The sequence below is a fragment of the Nipponia nippon genome, unplaced genomic scaffold, assembly GCF_047370975.1.
Source record: "Nipponia nippon isolate SJK-2023a ecotype South Korea unplaced genomic scaffold, ASM4737097v1 scaffold_7, whole genome shotgun sequence".
Classification (NCBI taxonomy): Eukaryota; Metazoa; Chordata; class Aves; order Pelecaniformes; family Threskiornithidae; genus Nipponia; species Nipponia nippon.
In genome coordinates, this window is record NW_028262391.1 from 28403820 (window position 1) to 28416003 (window position 12184).

Genomic DNA, 12184 nt, shown 5'->3' on the forward strand with positions numbered 1-12184 from the left:
AGGGACTGCTCCTCGTCCTGTCTGATAGATGATCGCTAATACCTCTCGGGATACTCATGGCCCAAATCTGTATTCCAGGATGTTGTCACACCGAATACAACATGCAGATGGAGCAGGTGCTGTGCATACTAATACGCCGCCTCACTGCATTGATATTCGCCGGTGGTGAAGGATCCTTTGTGGGTTTTTTTTATGATTTCTCTTTTATTAGAAGGAAGCTAAAGGCATTTAAAGAAATGAATGACAGCGACACAGGCTAAATATCAAAACTCCACCTTTATGACTCCCCTGCTGCATGTTGCCTGGCCGTGCAAGCACCTGCAAGGCAGCTGGTCCTGCAGCCCTGCTCAGCATCCTCCTCGCTCTGCACCTGGGGCTGGTGGGATGATGCGATGGCACCACAGCCCTTTTTTAATAGAAAACCTTTAATATAAATCATTCAGTCCTACCCATCCAGCCCAGCAAAATGGGTGCCCATGAGTGGATGAACTGGCTATCCAGGAGCCTGGATGCTCTTGGAGATGTGGAGTCCTGCTTTACATCTTGGTTTGATTTCCCGGGGTGGGCAATGCTCATTGCCTTCCCCAGCCCTCGACTCACCCATGCTGCAAAACATTGAAGAAGTGCCACTGCTCTCTCTGCACGTGGGAGGGTGGCTGCAGGCAGGTTTCTTGCCAGGGAGAAACTTGTGCTGTGGTCACCAGCATGGGAAGGAAACATGTCTGGGCCTCAGGACTGTGGCCGATGGAGGGGGGAGAGGCTTTCGGCTGAGAGTGGCGCAGCATTTGCACAGTGCAAGGAACAGCAGGGTCCATCCTGACCTCTTAAAATTCGCGAGATGCCTTCTAAACTCTTGTTACGCCCTGCTGATATAGCTAACTCAGCCCAGTACTCACCCGCTCTTCTTTTTGGCTGGAAAGCAAGGAAAATGGAACTGTGCTTCTAGTCAAGGGCTGTGTTGGGTCTGGGTTCATGCAGCATTCCTGGTGCTCCATGGGCTGGGTGAGGAGGTGATGTCTTCCAGACCAGTCTCAGCCCCAGAGAAGCTTCATATACCATCCTAAGCTCATCCATGACACATGGCCACAGCAGTGCCCGTTGGTGATGCTGAGGCTGTTGCTCTCACTACCCTGCTGCTTTTTCCCAATGAGCCAACATCTGATGTCTCCTGCGCTGTGTCGTGGCAGGCAATTCCCATGTCCCACCTGTTCTAACCAGCCCTTGCCACGAGGGTGGCACCTCTGACTCATGCTGGGTCAGTGGGATGAGTCTACCAGCAGTGGCTCAGGGGCCTGCAAACATCCCCTCCAGGGTCAGGCGAGAGCCCAGCAACAGATTGATGATGCTCAGGGCTGAGCAAGGAGACTGAAGGTGGTGCAAACAAATCCCTTTGGTGATGAGGCGTAGTTGGCCAAGGGGGTTGCTGTCAAGGTGATACCTGAGGGAGGGCCACCACAGGCCCGCTGCTCTCCTGCCATTCAATAAAAAGCTTTTCATCCAAAATGGAAGATTTCACCAAAAGCTGTCACTTTTCTGATCTGATAATGGAAAACAAGAGGAAAGTGCAAAATAGCCATGTTTGATTTTTGCTTTTTATTGAAAAAACAACATAAAAAAATTCAGAAGACTTCTGTCAGACCATTTTGCTTTATTCTTTCAAGGAAAATAAGTTTCCCAAACCACAAAACTTTTCTGTCCAGGAGTGACAGCATTATCCCCGCCTGCCCGTGACAGCAGGGTTGTGTGTCCTTGGACTGGCCCCTCTTTCCCTTTGTCAGATGCCAAGGAGGAGGCTCTCACTAGGGTAGGAGGTGCAGGGCACCATCAGAGGTGCCTCTTAAGTCAAGGCTTGCTGCCAACATTCACTTTTCTGCATCAACAGGAGACTCCTGGGCACTTGACCGTAACCACGTGGCTGCACTGTCCAAGTCATTCAAGTTTCTTCCATGGGTGATGTGATGCAGAAGCTGTCAGGATGCTCTGGGTTCACCTTGTGTGGAGATGGGACAGGAGCCACAGGCAACAGTGGGACCTGGGGCAGGACGCTCTGCCTTACAGATGCTGCTGCTTTTTTTGTGGACCAGAATTGATGCAGAGTTGGGTCTGTTGGATGCTTTGCCAATGTGGAGGGTCTCTGCCAAATGTGGGGAAAGAACTAGTGAAAAAAAAGAAGAAAAATGAAACCACTAAGTGTGGTCTAAACATGGAAGCTCCCATTTCATGCCTTCTTCTGATCCATGCTGTGGTCAGTGTTGGAGTTCCTTTCTTTGATCCCAAAGGGGAAGGGATAGCTCAAAAATTTTTTTTTCCCCACAAACTTTTGGTTTGCACAGAAATAAAAGGAAGAAAAAGGTGTTTCTGACCAAAGTGAACCAACTCCACAGACCTTTCCTCCAGGCTGGGGTTCATCCATCACACAAAGTCCTGTTGGATTCATCCACCAGGTGCTGGTGCTGGGAGGTGCCCTTTGCTGGTGGACCCCACTGGAGTGGATCCAGGCCCCCAGCCACGGCTTGTAGCTGATGCTTGGCTGTGGCGCCTTGTTCCTCTGGCTGCATCCCGCCCCTGCGCTGAGCAGCGGCACACAGATGTGGCCACTCGCCCGGATCACCTTCGAGTGAGACCACCTCGTGCTCGCCTCTGATCCCGTGCTTTCACGGAAATGCTTTGCAGTTGTCAGTTCCTTCTCTACATTTCTATGGCAACTGCAAAAACCTCAGCCCTTTTGTGTCTTTTTTTTTTTTTTTTTTGTGTGTGTCTGTGTTGGCTTTGTCTTTTTTGCATGTAGCATTACATCAGAAAAGGAACATTTTGCTACAAAACCCCTGCTCTGAGCTTGCCCCAAGGTCTCGGTGTGAGAATTGGTGGGCAAGATGGTCACGTCTGGACTGAGTGTTGCCAACTGACTTTCTCATTGCCCCCTTCCTTCTGCGTCCTCCGGTGCCAGCCCCGCTGTGCTGCTCCCTCATCCCCCCCTGCCAAAAATCCCCATTGGCAATTCAGCTGCATTGTTTCCCCCTGGGCTTTGCCGTGTCTTTTATACAACCCCATCCCTGGCGGGCTGTGCCGCATGCAATGAAGGAGACAGCAGCTTTCTCAATAGCAGTAATTAAAATGAGATGTCGTGCCACTGCAAGAGAAGGTGAACTCAGCCACTTGCACATCCAGGGAGAGAGTGAGCTTTTGAATGTGGAAGAGGAGCATGTATTAATACCGTTATTATGTGCCTCTTTCTAGAAAAAAAAGAAATGTATTTTATGCCATTTAATGACCTTCAAATTAACAGTTCTTTGAAAGCACTTATGTATATTTAATTTTAAATGTTGCTGCAAGTCAGAGCTGGGCTTGCGATGAAAACAGCAGGCAGCCGGTTTTTAAATAAGAGCGAGCTCAGACCATTATTTCTGAGCCTGTCAGCTTCTGGTGCTTGTAGTGCTCCTTTCCCTAGGAGAAAACAGGGCTGTCGTTCCCCCAGTCCGCCTTCTCTTCTCCATCTCTGCTCCAGGAGCTCCCCACACGCCGGCCTGAGCCCTACAGGATCTTCTCTTCTGCTTTCCACTCCTCTGCAGGGCGATGGCATCTTCCCAATGAGCTGGTGTGGAGGATGCTGCTCCAGGGTGTTTGATTCAGAGGGAGGGAAGGGTTGTTTCAGGGTTGGTTCACAGAGGTCTTATCAGTAAAGCTGGCTGCATCCCTGCCTGCATCCCTGCCTGCCAGCCAGTCGAGGACATCCCTGTGGGAGCCAGGGGAGCATCACAGCTGGCCCGTGGCCTGAGATAAATCATTGGGCATCACCGATGAAGGTTTTTTTTTACACTGCCACAAATGCTGTTGTTTTGCGATGGGGACAGACATGTTTGCATTCGTTAGGGTCTGAGTTAAGGCTTTTGCCTCTGATCCATAAAAGCTGCTGATATATTTGAGCCATTCTTGTTCACTTGGAAATCATTACTCTTAAACATTGAATTTCACTTTAAAAAAAAAAAAAGGATCAATGGGTTTCTAAGATGAGGAATGGATTTACAGACCCTGTGGCAGATTTTCAAGGTCTCAGAAACGTACTGTAGCTCCAAGGCCCCCCATCCTCGTTAAACTGCAGATGGAAAGGTGGGCAGTTGGGGCCAGGGTTTCACATCCAGCTCGTGCACTCATCCAGGTGCTGCGTGTCTCCTGCTCCCATAACGTCCCCGGGGTTATTTAACGCCCGCGTCATCATCTGCTTTGGTGCCTCTTGCATGAAAGATCCTGCCAGGATGGATGCTGGTCTAATTACAGCTTGGGTGCCATCCAGATTGTTTTCAAAGACCCTGAAGGAGACCTTCTCCGGTTGTTCCCAACGAGGTGCCTCTTGATTTTGGAAGAGCCAGAAACTTCCCAAGTGATGATGGAGGAGAGGTGAAGTCCACACTGATGGGACTCCTGTGGTGAGGTGTTTTACCCCATCAGCAGTTTCCCCACTGCTCTCGTTTCAACTTACGTTTTTCATAAAATTGGTTTGGGTTGGAAGGGACCTTTAAAGATCCAGCGAGGTCCAGCCCTCCTGCCATGGGGGACTGGCTGCGCCTGTCCCAGCTGAGCTTAGCCTCCTCTAAAACCTGCCTCTGGGAGGTGTGAGAGCTGCTGTCGTGTTGCGCTCTCCCATTTTTGTTGCCCTTGGGATTTGGCTCTGCATCTGCATCTCAGGAGAGGTGTGCTGGCTCATGTCTGTCTGTCATTGGACCCTGACGGGCTGCGTTGCCATCCCAGGGCTTGGCATGGAAAGAGGAGCAGACACAGCTGCTCCGGTCAGGAGAGGACCTCCTCTGCTGTGTGTGGTGGGAGGAGATGCGAGATGAGGACCAGGCATGTGTCACTGGGGACTATGAGCATCCATGGCGTTAAATCTGGTCTCTTGGTCTTTCTGGGTTGTCAGTGCTGCTGGCACGCTGGGGATGGAGTCCTAGGGCCACCTGTGCCACTGGGCTTTGGCTGGCCATCCTCTGGAGCAGCATTGTGAGCATCATTCCAGCCTGGGCAGAGCTGCCTGCTCCCTCCCTGTCTGTGTTTGAGCATCTCCACTGCTTCTGCTTTCCTTCTCCTCTCTGTCCATCAGCATTTAAAAACACTATGAAGCCCCTGGCTGTCTGTCTCCCACTGCGTGGCTCTGCTGTAGTGACTGTTTTAGAGACATCACTGGGTCCAAGCACTTCCTAACACACAGACAGCAAGCGAAGGAGAAACCAGTGCCATTGCTAGGTGAGATGCCCGTGGATGAGTGGCCTCACCGGTGGCAGAGGCGGGATGGCGTTGTGGTCTCCTGGCCCATCTCTGGAATGAAACGCTGGAGGAGGTTAATGTGAACAAACCAGCCGCATGAATTTTAAGTGGATTAGCTGAACTCCGCTCATTCCCAAAACAGACGCGCCCTTTCAGGGTGGCGTGGAAGTGGATTAGGCAAAAATCTACTTAAGACTGTGTTAATTCTAGATAAGTGTTAGGGGGATTAATGCCTATCCACTTAAAAAAATTAATTGGAGTGAACTTTTCTCTGTGTCCCCAAGTAAACAAGGCTCAGCAGCTTTCCCCGTCCACCAGCCTGGGCTGTGGCTTTTCTTTCTCTGCTCTCCCATCCCCGCACGTTGCTCAGGAGCTGACATCACGGTGGGGGTGAACCTGCTCCTCTCTCGATGGTTATCCTCAGGGGTCTCATTAGGCAATTGAACCCTTGCACGAAGGTGGGGAGAGAGGGCAGGAAAATTATGGTCACCATCAGTGAAATTATCAATGCTAATTAGCATCGAGCAGGACTGACAGCGGGAGTTGCAGATCTTGCCAAGTGTTGTCTAAGGAGCAAGGTGAGCCTCGTGTTGGAAACATGGACTGGAGCCTTGTGGGGGCTTCCATGGGCAGGCGACTGTGAAACATGCGCACATCAGTTTGTTTATTTTTCGCTACCATGCTTTGGCTGAACTATTTTCAGATTTCCCAGTATAAATATTTTGGGGAGGTGTCCACAGCCAGAGGCTGCCGGTGGTCTGGCACTCAGGCTCCAGTCTTTTGGCTGGGGTTAGCGCCTGGGCAGCAGCACTGTGTCCTGATCCCAGCTGGGGAGGGGCGCTGGGAGGCTCCTGCCCCAATGTCCCAGGGGAACGGCAGCGAGGTGCGACTCCCCTTTGCAAAAGGGTTGGGTGAGGGCAGTAGCTGGGCTGGTGCCTGGGGAGGGCTCGCAGGAGTGGTTAGTGATACGGTGATGGCTTTGGGACGCTCCCAGAGCTGGGGGCAGCTCCACGCATGCCTCCACCCCTTCTCCACTCCCACCTGATGCTCCCCTTTTCTGCAGCAGTGCTCAGTAATAGCAGCTGGGCTTGCAGTGCTATCCATCCTTTCATCGTTTTAGGTATTTGTAATTCTGCCCCGGCAGCCCCATTCCCATGAGCACGGAAAGGGAGAGTGCCCCGGGGCCAGCATGCTCCCTGCATCCCAACCATGCCGTTCACTTCCCTATGGCCATGCTGATGCTGATAACACCTTCTCTTACAGGATGGCTTCTCATCTGACAAATGTGGCCTTTTTATTGCTATTTGCGTCACACCAACACTTACAGGCTGAGATCAAAGCCCTTTGCGCCGCGTTGCTTTACAGGGACTCCCATGCCAGAGCACGGGGAGGATGATGTGCGACAGTGGCGTGATTCGGTGGCTGCATACCTGGGGGATGCTTGACTGCGCTGCTCCCTCCCTGTTCTTCCCCAGCTGCTCATGACCTGTCCCTCTGGTCCTTTGGGATCAGCCCAAATCATCTGTAGCTGCTCCTGGATCATTTTTGCATGGGAGAGCCAAGCCGGCAGTTGCCACCCCAGGGAAGGCGCAGGCTCCCCAGGGGAATATAAACCCCCAAAGCCTCCCCTGGCTGTGCTGCTGCCAGGCAGGTTGGGTGGTTGCGACTAATGAGCTGGGAAAGGCCGTGGGGGGAAGGCGGTGGCGGAACCAGGGGCTGGAGCCATTTCTCAGTTTCAGCTTTAATGTGGCCAAATCCGCAGCCAATATAAATCGCTGTCACCCCACTGACTTGGGTGCAACCATCCTGATTTACACTGGTCCCTGGGGACCCGCCCAGCTCAGCAGCATGTTCAGCATCGTCTGCTGTGCCCTGCATCTGCTGCCTCTTGTAAAACATTATTTGTATTTCTGTTGTCGCTTTTTTCCAGCCGTTTAGCTGTTCTGCTCCCATTAATGTTAATGGGAGCCGTGAGACCGAATCTCCAAGCATGGCACCGAAAATGGACCCTGGTGCATAAGAAATACACAGCGATATCTTTTCTCTCAGCCGAAGCTCTTTTTTTTTAAGATAATCTCAATTTCTCTTACCCTTTCTCCCATGCCCCTTTTTCTGCCAAACACTAAATTACTAAATAAAAGTTTCATTACTACCTGGGTTTGCTCAAAAAATTATTTTCATTCAGCAGAATGATGAATTTTAATAGGAGCAAAATGTCAGACACAGCTGGAGGTTTTTTTTGAAAGCATAGGTATGTTTGGAGAGGCACAGAGACACCCGGCAATAATTATGCCAGCGAGCCCCAGTTATCAGTGGCCCAGCAAAGGGACGCAGCGGTCAATTGCTTTGTTATTTAATGTGGCTCCTTTATGTTTCCAAGGTGCAATAGTATATTAAAAGCATCTTTGCCTCTCTGAAGCGTCTAAATGATGGGGTTTTGCTGCTGCGTGGCACTTCTTGGTTGCAGGGTGAGAAGGAGGTTCTCCTGGGTCTGCTCTTTTTGTTCGGAGACCTTCTAGTTTGCCCCTGACAGCAGACAAAATGGGTGGATTTTGCTGTTTTGGAAAGAGTGATTTGGTGCTTAGTGGTTTGCTCCTGCTTTAGACCTGGGGCTGCTCATATTGCAGTAGAAAGGGGGAAAAAAGCATCTTCACTGCTGGGGGACACAGTAACCCTCCTGCCCCCAAAATCAAATCTCAGCCTTTGCTCTCTGAAGCATCTCGGCTTCACAAAGAAATGCGTCTCTTCCATTCTTTTTTTTTTCCCCCAAGGAAAAATTGAGAGCTTTCAGTGAAATCGTCACTTTTCTGACAGCATATTAATTAATCACTGCTTTTTGTGTGTGGGGTTTTTTTTTTTTTTTTTTTGAGAGGCTGTAACTGCTGTAAGAAGTCTTTGGGTTTTGTGGGGTGCAGTCCCAACCGGCTGCAGGGTGGGAGGTTGTGGGGGGGCTCGGCTGCAAAGGAGCAGCCTGCGTTTTTGGGGAGGTGCTGCAACTCCGAGCATGGGACGTGCTTAATTCTCACCCTCTTCTCATTTCCCTCCCTCTTGCCTTGCAGGGGCGTGAGTCCAGCATTGCAGCCAGGCAGCAGCGACAGAGAGGGGATTGACACCGCTCCCCAGGGACTGCTCCCCCCCGCCACCCACAAGATGATGATCTGGGAGGTCTCCACAGTGCCCTGGGAGCCCCATCCCCCCCAAGGCACGTCATGCCCTGTGCCAGCTGGCCGTACCCTGTCCTGTACATAACCAGTGAGATGTCTGTAAAAGATTTCACCCCTTGTAATTTTTTTTTCCCTTCTCCCCCCCCCCCCCTTCCCCAATTTGTTGATTGTGTTGAAATTGTCGGAGTTTGTAACAGTAACTTTCAGAGAATATTGTACTAAAGAGAAAATTGCACTCAATAAAAATGATGAAATAAGTCTGATCCCTCTCCTTCCCCTTCTCAGGGGCGGCCTTTCTGCTGCCGGTTTCTCTTCAGCTTGGAGCTGGGTGAATATTTGCCATGAATATTCATTTGGGGAACTGGCAGCGCTCCATCGCTCCTTGAGTTACCTTGAATTTTGATGTCTATCAGATTTGGCTCTCTGGTTTGTAAATGAAGTTACTTTATTCTCAGCGATCCCTATCGGAGGTTGCTTGCTGCAAAAAAGCCAGGAGGAGGAATTTTCTTGGCATGGGTTTTTCCGCGAAGTACATTTCAAAGCCCTCGTGCAATCGCTCAGGGAAGCCATGCTGGAAGTGCTGACTGGGATGAAAGTGCCGTCCGCACTGGGGGACCATGGCAGCTCCTTGCTTCCCAAGTCTTGCTGGAGCCTGTCGATTAAAAGGCTGATGCTCAGCTTGAACCTGCTTGCCTTAAGGATTACTGTAAATGTTTGCAGGAAAGTGGATTCTTCCTTTTGCATTGGCTATGCTTGGGCATTTTATCCAGCTGGGACCACGCAGCCCATCCGGGTGATGCTACTTGAGGGTAGCTGACCCTGCTGGCATTGGGTGACCACAGGGAATGTCCTCCAGCCGGCCATGAGGGATAAAATGGGAAAGTTTTGTAAATGGATAGATTTAGAAATACGCAACCACCACCCAGGTATTTGGAGTTCAGAAAGAGGAGCTGCTACTGGGAGAGCTTTCAAGGTGGGGGGTACGGGCTTCCCATGCCCTGTGGTTTTGGGGTGAGCTTACAGGGAGGGAGGCGTCTGCTGGGTCAGCTGTAGGTGGGGCTGGCACGTCCCCGAGGTCTCTGCTGCCCTGTAATTCTCATCAGTGGTATTGCTGATGTGGGGCTTTCTCACGGCTGCTATCGAGAGATCTTTCTGAGTTCTTGCTGCACCTCCGGGGTCGTTAAGAGCTGATGTTTTTTGCTATAGGTTTTTTTGAGCAAGTGAGTTTCACGTGGTCATAGTGACGGCTCCAGGTCCCTGCAGGCAGGACTCTTCTGCCCCAGGCTTGCATACGTGCAGGGACGTTTGCCTCACGCTTTGTACACGGGGAGGATTGCAGGCCCAGAGTAACAGGTTTTGGGGATTTTGGGGGGGTGTGGGTGTGCCAAGCCTATCCTGACAAGTGAAACCAGAGCACCCGTGCCATAAAATCCAGCCTCCTGGAAGGTCTTTGGACATGCAAGATGCAAATGTACAGCGGCTGACAAAGGGCAGAGCTGAAGTTGTTTGTGCATCCTTAATTGAGTAGATAACTTGATTTAATGGGCTACCGGTGTGCTTTAAATGAATGTTCATGTTTCTTGAATCCTCTGGGATTTGGGGCGCAGAGAGGGTATATCCCTTACACAGGTTTTCCCCTTAAGTAACCAAAATTTACAGTCAGTGCTTATCGTTCCCAAAGTAGCTTGCCTGGGAACAGCCTTTTAATAGGGTCTGGAGGAGTCCTGCTGACAGTTTGATGGCTTAAAGGGGTCCTGAAGGATGGCCGGGGAGCCTGGGCAGCTGTGTGGGGTTGCTAGCAGAGCCCAGAGCTGCTTAGCAGAGCAGAGCAGGGGCAGGGCTTGGGCCAGTCCTGCCCTCACCAGGCAGCTGCCTGTTCTGGGGCAGTCCCCAGTGGAGCCTCACCTCACTGGTAGGGTTTTATACAGCTGCAGGCTATGGCCCCTGCATTTTTTCTTTTTCCCTGGGGGGGTAACCAGTCACCAGCTTTGCCGGCATCCCAGCTTGAACGAGATGTCATTTACCAAGGCCACACAGAGCCCAAAAAGTTTTCCTGAGCTTTGAATATAGATACAGGCAGCTGTCACAGCCAGAACGGAGACTAACTCTCAAAATGAAAAATCTTTCCTTCATGGCTCTCAGGTTTGAAAAATGGAAGCAGCATGTTGGCTCCAATTACTCTGCAGCAGCTCCCAGAAATTTCAATATACTTGATACTCTGGCACACTAGCTTGATGCCAACCTAACTCAATTGCCGTCGAGTAACTCCTGATTTACCCCACCGCAAGCAGAAAATTGAGCAAGGACTGCTCTTGACACGGGGAGGGGAAGACGAGCGCTGCTGGGCTGGCTCCCCAGGAGGCACAATGCTCTGTGGGGTGCAATGGGGGGGCTGCCCCTAGTGGGGTTCACCCCTGGGATCTGGTGGGAGACACTTGTGCTTGGTTGGTGCCGGGGCTGGCACTGCTTTGCCTCCTTTGACGCTGCCTTGCAGCAGGCAGTTTCTGTTAGGGAAAGGCTTTTCAGAAGCCAAGGCAGTGGGGACCAGTTGGGGACCACCCGCCCAGCAAGCTTTTGGCAAGGGACCGCCTGATTTCGCATGGTCTAGGCTGTCTGTCCTTCCAGGGACATAGATGACCCCACTGATGCTTGACCAGGCTTTCCCCATCCTGCACCCTGCCAAGGGGAGAAAAACTGCTTTTTTTAGGGGTTTGTAAAACACACTATTGTGACAGCCTGTGATTTTTTTTGTTTGCTGTTGCTGAGTGCTCTGGGACAAGGTGCTCCCTGCAAAACAAGGCATGGGGCACAGCTCTGGCCTGAGGACAGCCCTGGCCTAGAGGAAGAGAGGAACCCGGCAGATACCGGCTGTGCAAAGAGACGTGGCAGTGAAGGAGGGGGAGGTTGGAGACACACACATCCCCAGTCCTCTTCCACCTCCCCTCCCTCCCATGCTTGGCAATGAAAGACAAATAAAAGACAAGCCCAAGAGGACTATAGGCTAAATTGTAATTGGAGCAATATGGTCCGATTATAAAGTTATGTGCCAACCCGCATTAAATGGCAGCATCTGCTGGAATTAGTGGAGATGCCTCATCGCCTATTAAAAGTGCTGGGTTTTTTCTGGAGGACAAGCCAGGCAGGCTGCAGCGGTGCTGCGGAGCCTGTGCTGGAGCCAGGAGGGCTCAGATGGAGCAGGGCTGAGGCTGTCACTGTGTTGAAATCTCCTCCAGGCCCTGTGGGAGAGGTTTTGGGGGGTGCTCTCAAAAAAGCCACCTCCCGTCCCCAGTCAAATTACTTGTTTCTGTTTATCAGGTCACACAGCATACACCTCCTGAAAAACATGCACATGCATGCACAAACGTGTGTGTGCATGCACAGCCACGCACATGCACAGCTTGCATCCTCCCTGCACCCCAAGTTGCTCAGGACAGGGCAGGATTTACTCCACTCAACTGCTTTTACCTGGTTTCCAGTTACCATCTTGATTAAAGTTGCATGGCCACCCCCCTCTCTGCCCCCAGAGTCACCACCAGCACTGGGAATCGAAACCCCCAGCCCTGTTTCAGAGCCAGTTGGGCAACCCCTTGATGAGATTGCTTCTGCTCATGCTGTGGCATGAGGACATCTGTGCATTTCTGCAAAGGGATTGCCCATGGCATCATCTGTGCTGGTGCCCCTGGGCGTGATGAGGAAGGGAATGAGCAAATTGATAGCAGCAGCTTCGACTTGCAATACCTCTCCTTTGCAGGGGATGTCTCAGT

At 51.4% G+C, this 12184-nt stretch overlaps 1 protein-coding gene across 2 annotated transcripts in view; it reads left to right on the forward strand.

Moving 5' to 3' along the window:
- The window catches only part of EPHB1 (EPH receptor B1), an 87929-nt gene extending 79279 nt beyond the window's left edge, over positions 1-8650 (forward strand). For both annotated transcript variants that reach the window (XM_087738916.1, XM_087738915.1), the window contains one exon: positions 8316-8650. The gene's annotated coding sequence lies outside the window, so the exon portion shown is untranslated. The remainder of the gene's footprint in view (positions 1-8315) is intronic.
- The last annotated feature ends 3534 nt before the right edge of the window (positions 8651-12184 follow it).